Source organism: Arachis ipaensis, chromosome B6, assembly GCF_059453495.1.
Source record: "Arachis ipaensis isolate K30076 ecotype BB chromosome B6, ASM5945349v1, whole genome shotgun sequence".
NCBI lineage: Eukaryota > Viridiplantae > Streptophyta > Magnoliopsida > Fabales > Fabaceae > Arachis > Arachis ipaensis.
The window spans coordinates 116,808,200-116,815,006 of NC_142441.1; the positions used below are offsets into that span (position 1 = coordinate 116,808,200).

Here is a 6,807-nt window from a genome sequence, read left to right on the forward strand (position 1 = left end):
TCTTTTTCAAAAATATTTTTCGAAAATTATCCCTCCCCCATCTCATTCTATTTATTCATTCATATCCTAACATCTCATCTCACATATCTAGCCTCCTTACAGTTGTGTTTCTTCCATCATATTACATTCTTTGTCTCCCCCTCTTCTTCTACTCACACAGGGATCCCTATACTGTGGTATAAGGGATCTCTATTATTATTATTATTTTTCTGTGCCTTCTTCTTTGTCACATGAGCAGGAGCAAGGATAAGAACATTCTTGTGGAAGCAGATCCAGAACCTGAAAGGACTCTGAAAAAAAAAATTAAGAGAAGCTAAAATACAACAATCCAGAGAAAACCTTTCAGAAATTTTCGAACAGGAAGAGGAGATGGCAGCCGAAAATAATAATAATGTAAGGAAGATGCTTGGTGACTTTACTGCACCTAATTCCAATTTACATGGAAGAAGCATCTCCATTCCTGCCATTGGAGCAAACAACTTTGAGCTGAAACCTCAATTAGTTTCTCTGATGCAGCAGAACTGCAAGTTTCATGGACTTCCATCTGAAGATCCTTTTCAGTTCTTAACTGAATTCTTGCAGATATGTGATACTGTTAAGACTAATGGAGTAGATCCTGAAGTCTACAGGCTCATGCTTTTCCCTTTTGCTGTAAGAGACAGAGCTAGATTATGGTTGGATTCTCAACCCAAAGACAGCCTGAACTCTTGGGATAAGCTGGTCACGGCTTTCTTAGCCAAGTACTTTCCTCCTCAAAAGCTGAGCAAGCTTAGAGCTGATGTTCAAACCTTCAGACAGAAAGAAGGTGAATCCCTCTATGAAGCTTGGGAAAGATACAAACAGTTGACCAAAAAGTGTCCTTCTGACATGCTTTCAGAATGGACCATCCTGGATATATTCTATGATGGTTTATCTGAGCTATCAAAGATGTCATTGGACACTTCTGCAGGTGGATCCATTCACCTAAAGAAAACGCCTGCAGAAGCTCAAGAACTCATTGACATGGTTGCTAATAACCAGTTCATGTACACTTCTGAAAGGAATCCTGTGAGTAATGGGACGCCTATGAAGAAGGGAGTTCTTGAAGTTGATACTCTGAATGCCATATTGGCTCAGAATAAAATATTGACTCAGCAAGTCAATATGATCTCTCAGAGTCTGCATGGAATGCAAGCTGCATCCAACAGTACTCAAGAGGCTTCTTATGAAGAAGAAGCTTATGATCATAAGAACCCTGCAATAGCAGAGGTGAATTACTTAGGTGAACCTTATGGAAACACCTATAACTCATCATGGAGAAATCATCCAAATTTCTCATGGAAGGATCAAAAGCCTCAACAAGGCTTTAATAATGGTGGAAGAAACAGGTTTAGCAACAGCAAGCCTTTTCCATCATCCACTCAGCAACAGACAGAGAACTCTGAACAAAATACTTCTAATCTGGCAAACTTAGTCTCTGATCTGTCTAAGGCCACTGTAAGTTTCATGAATGAAACAAGATCTTCCATTAGAAATTTGAAAGCACAAGTGGGCCAGCTGAGTAAAAGGATCACTGAAATCCCTCCCAGTACTCTCCCAAGCAATACAGAAGAGAATCTAAAAGGAGAGTGCAAGGCCATTGACATAAGCAAAATTGCCGAACCCAATGAGGGAAAGGAGGACGTGAATCCCAAGGAGGAAGATCTCCTGGGACGTCCAGTGACCAATAAAGAGCTTCCCTCTGAGGAACCAAAGGACTCTGTGGCTCATCTAGAGACCATAGAGATTCCATTAAGCCTCTTTATGCCCTTCATGAGCTCTGATGAGTATTCCTCTTCTGAAGAGAATGAGGATGTTACTGAAGAGCAAACTGCCAAGTTTCTTGGTGCAATCATGAAGCTGAATGCCAAATTATTTGGCATTGATACTTGGGAAGTTGAACCTCCCTTGTTCATCAATGAACTAAGTGATCTGGATCAACTGACATTGCCTCAGAAGAGACAGAATCCTGGAAAGTTCATAATACCTTGTACCATAGGCACCATGATCTTTAAGGCTCTGTGTGACCTTGGTTCAGGAATAAACCTCATGCCCCTCTCTGTAATAGAGAAACTGGGAATCTATGGGGTGCAAGCTGCTAAAATCTCATTAGAGATGGCAGACAGTTCAAGAAAATAGGCTTATGGACAAGTAGAGGACGTGTTAGTAAAGGTTGAAGGCCTTTACATCCCTACTGATTTCATAGTCCTGGATACTGGAAAGGAAGAGGATGAATCCATCATCCTAGGAAGACCTTTCCTGGCCACAGCAAGAGCTGTGATTGATGTTGACAGAGGTGAAATAGTCCTTCAATGGAATGAGGACTCCTTTGTGTTTAAAACTCAAGGATCTCCCTCTGCAACCACGGAGAGGAAGCAGAAAAAGCTTCTCTCAAAGCAGAGTCAACCAGAGCCCCCACAGGCAAACTTTAAGTTTGGTGTTGGGAGGCCACAACCAAACTCTAAGTTTTGTGTTGAACTCCCATATCCAAAATCTAAGTTTGGTGTTGGAGAGTCTCAACAAAGCTCTGCACATCTGTGAGGCTCCATGAGAGCCCACTGTCAAGCTATTGACATTAAAGAAGCGCTTGTTGGGAGGCAACCCAATTTTTATTTATCTAACTATATTTTTCTTAGTTATATGTCTTTGTAAGTTTATGATCATGTGGAGTCACAAAATAAATATAAAAATTGAAAACGGAATCAAAAACAGCAGAAGAAAAATCACACCCTGGAGGAGCATCTGTCTGGCGTTCAGCGCCAGAACAGAGCATGGTTCTGGCGCTGAACGCCCAAAATGGGCAGCTTCTGGGCGCTGAACGCCAGAACAGGCATGGTTCTGGCGTTCAACGCCAAAAATGGCACACAAATGGGCGCTGAACGCCCAAAATGGCCACCAACCTGGCGCTGAACGCCCAGAGTTGAGTACAAAGGCATTTTTACACGCCTAATGGGTGCAGGGATGTAAATCCTTGAACACCTCAGGATCTGTGGACCCCACAGGATCCCCACCTACCTCCACTCACTTCTTCTCACCACTCTCTTTCACACAACCCCATAAACACTCTTCCCTAAAAACCCCTCACCAATCACCTCAATCTCTCTTTCCCACTAAACCTTCACCACTCACATCCACCCACTCTTCCCAATAAACCTACCTCATAAACTCCACCTACCTTCAAAATTCAAAACCAATTTCCCACTCAAACCCACCCATATGGCCGAACCAATACCCCACCTCCCTACCCTATATAAAGCCCTCCATTCTTCTTCAAATTCACACAACACACCCCTCTACACTCCTCTTGGCCGAAATCACATCTCCCTCTCCCTCTCCATATTTCTTCTTCTTCTTCTTCTATTCTTTTGTTTATTGCTCGAGGGCGAGCAATATTCTAAGTTTGGTGTGGTAAAAGCATAGCTTTTTTTGTTTTTCCATTACCATTGATGGCATCTAAGACCGGAGAATCCTCTAGAAGAGGGAAAGGAAAGACAAAAGCTTCCACATCCGAGTCATGGGAGATGGAAAGGTTCATCTCCAAAGCCCATCAAGACCACTTCTATGATGTTGTGGCCAAGAAGAAGGTGATCCCCGAGGTCCCTTTCAAACTCAAAAGAAATGAGTATCCGGAGATCCGACATGAAATTCAAAGAAGAGGTTGGGAAGTTCTAACAAATCCCATCCAACAAGTCGGCATCCTAATGGTTCAAAAGTTCTATGCTAATGCATGGATCACCAAGAACCATGATCAAAGTAAGAACCCGGATCCAAAGAACTATGTTACAATGGTTCGGGGGAAATACTTAGATTTTAGTCCGAAAAATGTGAGGTTGGCGTTCAACTTGCCAAACATGGAAGAGAACGCACGCCCCTACACAAGGAGAGTCAACTTTGATCAAAGGTTGGACCAAGTCCTTATGGACATATGTGTAGAAGGAGCTCAATGGAAGATTGACTCCAAAAGCAAGCCGGTTCAACTAAGAAGATTGGACCTCAAGCCTGTAGCTAGAGGGTGGTTGGAGTTCATTCAATGCTCAATCATTCCCACTAGCAACCGGTCTGAAGTTACTATAGACCGGGCCATCATGATCCATAGCATCATGATTGGAGAAGAGGTGGAAGTTCATGAGATTATACCTCAAGAACTCTACAAGGTGGCTGACAAGTCCTCCACTATGGCAAGGTTAGCCTTTCCTCACCTCATCTGCCACCTATGCAATTCGGCTGGGATTGACATAGAGGGAGATATCCTCATCAAAGAGGACAAGCCCATCACTAAGAAAAAGATGGAGCAAGCAAGAGAGCCCATTCATGGAGCTCAAGAGGCGCAAGAAGCTCATCACCATGAGATTCCGGAGATACCTCAAATGCAATTTCCTCCACAAAATTATTGGGAGCAAATCAACACCTCCCTAGGAGAATTGAGTTCCAATATGGGACAACTAAGGGTGGAACATCAAGAGCACTCCATCATGCTTCATGAAATAAGAGAAGATCAAAAAGCAATGAGGGAGGAGCAACAAAGACAAGGAAGAGACATAGAAGAGCTCAAGGACATCATTGGTTCCTCAAGAAGGAAACGCCACCATCACTAAGGTGGATTCATTCCTTGTTCTTGTTTCTTCTGTTTTTCATTTTCTATGTTATGTGCTTATCTATGTTTGTGTCTTCATTACATGATCATTAGTAGTTAGTAACTCTGTCTTAAAGTTATGAATGTCCTATGAATCTATCACCTCTCTTAAATGAAAAATGTTTTAATTCAAAAGAACAAGAAGTACATGAGTTTCGAATTTATCCTTGAACTTAGTTTAATTATATTGATGTGGTGACAATGCTTCTTGTTTTCTGAATGTATGCTTGAACAGTGCATATGTCTTTTGAAGTTGTTGTTTAAGAATGTTAAATATGTTGGCTCTTGAAAGAATGATGACTAGGAGACATGTTATTTGATAATCTGAAAAATCATAAAAATGATTCTTGAAGCAAGAAAAAGCAGCAAAGAACAAAGCTTGCAGAAAAAAAAATTAGAAAGAAAAAGAAAAAGCAAGCAGAAAAAGCCAATAACCCTTAAAACCAAAAGACAAGGGCAATAAAAAGGATCCCAAGGCTTTGAGCATCAGTGGATAGGAGGGCCTAAAAGGAATAAAATCCTGGTCTAAGCGGCTAAACCAAGCTGTCCCTAACCATGTGCTTGTGGCGTGTAGGTGTCAAGTGAAAACTTGAGACTGAGCGGTTAAAGTCAAGGTCCAAAGCAAAAACAAAGAGTGTGCTTAAGAACCCTGGACACCTCTAATTGGGGACTTTAGCAAAGCTGAGTCACAATCTGAAAAGGTTCACCCAATTATGTGTCTGTGGCATTTATGTATCCGGTGGTAATACTGGAAAACAAAGTGCTTAGGGCCACGGCCAAGACTCATAAAGAAGCTGTGTTCAAGAATCATCATACTGAACTAGGAGAGTTAATAACACTATTCGAAATCTGAAGTTCCTATAGATGCCAATCATTCTGAACCTCAATGGATAAAGTGAGATGCCAAAACTATTCAAGAGGCAAAAAGCTATAAGTCCCGCTCATATGATTGAAGCTATGTTTCATTGATAGTTTGGAATTTATAGTATATTCTCTTCTTTTTATCCTATTTGATTTTCAGTTGCTTGGGGACAAGCAATAATTTAAGTTTGGTGTTGTGATGAGCGAATAATTTATACGCTTTTTGGCATTGTTTTTAGTATGTTTTTAGTATGATCTAGTTACTTTTAGGGATGTTTTCATTAGTTTTTATGTTAAATTCACATTTCTGGACTTTACTATGAGTTTGTGTATTTTTCTGTGATTTCAGGTATTTTCTGGCTGAAATTGAGGGACTTGAGCAAAAATCTGATTCAGAGGTTGAAGAAGGACTGCTAATGCTGTTGGATTCTGACCTCCCTGCACTCAAAGTGGATTTTCTGGAGCTACAAAACTCGAAATGGCGTGCTTCCAATTGCGTTGGAAAGTAGACATCCAGGGCTTTTCAGCAATGTACTATAGTCCATACTTTGGCCAAGCATAGACAACGTAAACTGGCGTTCAACGCCAGCTTTCTACCCAAATCTGGCGTCTAGCGCCAGAAAAGGAGCCAAAACCAGAGTTGAACGCCCAAACTGGCACTAAAACTGGCGTTCAACTCCAAGGAGGACCTCTACACGTGCAACACTCAGGCTCAGCCCAAACACACACCAAGTGGGCCCAGGAAGTGGATTTATACATCAATTACTTACTCATGTAAACCCTAGTAGCTAGTTTATTATAAATAGGACATTTTACTATTGTATTAGGTATCTTTGATCAGCTTTTTATCTTTGATCAGTTGTATGCTATCTTAGATCACAATAGGGGGCTGGCCATCTCGGCCATGCCTGGACCTTTCACTTATGTATCTTCAACGGTAGAGTTTCTACACTCCATAGATTAAGGTGTGGAGCTCGGCTATTCCTCAAAGATTAATGCAAAGTACTACTATTTTCTATTCAATTCATCTTATTTCGCTTCTAAGATATCCATTCGCACCCAAGAACGTGATGAAGGTGATGATTATGTGTGACGCTCATCACCATTCTCCCCTATGAACACGTGCCTGACAAACACTTCCGTTCTACATGAAATAAGCTAGAATGAATATCTCTTAGATCTCCTAACCAGAATCTTCGTGGCGTAAGCTAGAATGATGGCGGCATTCAAGAGAATCCGGAAGGTCTAAACCTTGTCTGTGGTATTCCGAGTAAGATTCAATGATTGAATGACTG

At 41.4% G+C, this 6,807-nt stretch overlaps 1 non-coding gene across 1 annotated transcript; it reads right to left on the bottom strand.

Annotated features, from left to right (window-relative positions):
- Positions 1–765: 765 nt before the first annotated feature.
- Positions 766–873, bottom strand: LOC148562428 (small nucleolar RNA R71). The gene has a single exon (XR_015887398.1). It is a non-coding gene; the product is annotated as a small nucleolar RNA R71 (small nucleolar RNA).
- Positions 874–6,807: the final 5,934 nt, after the last annotated feature.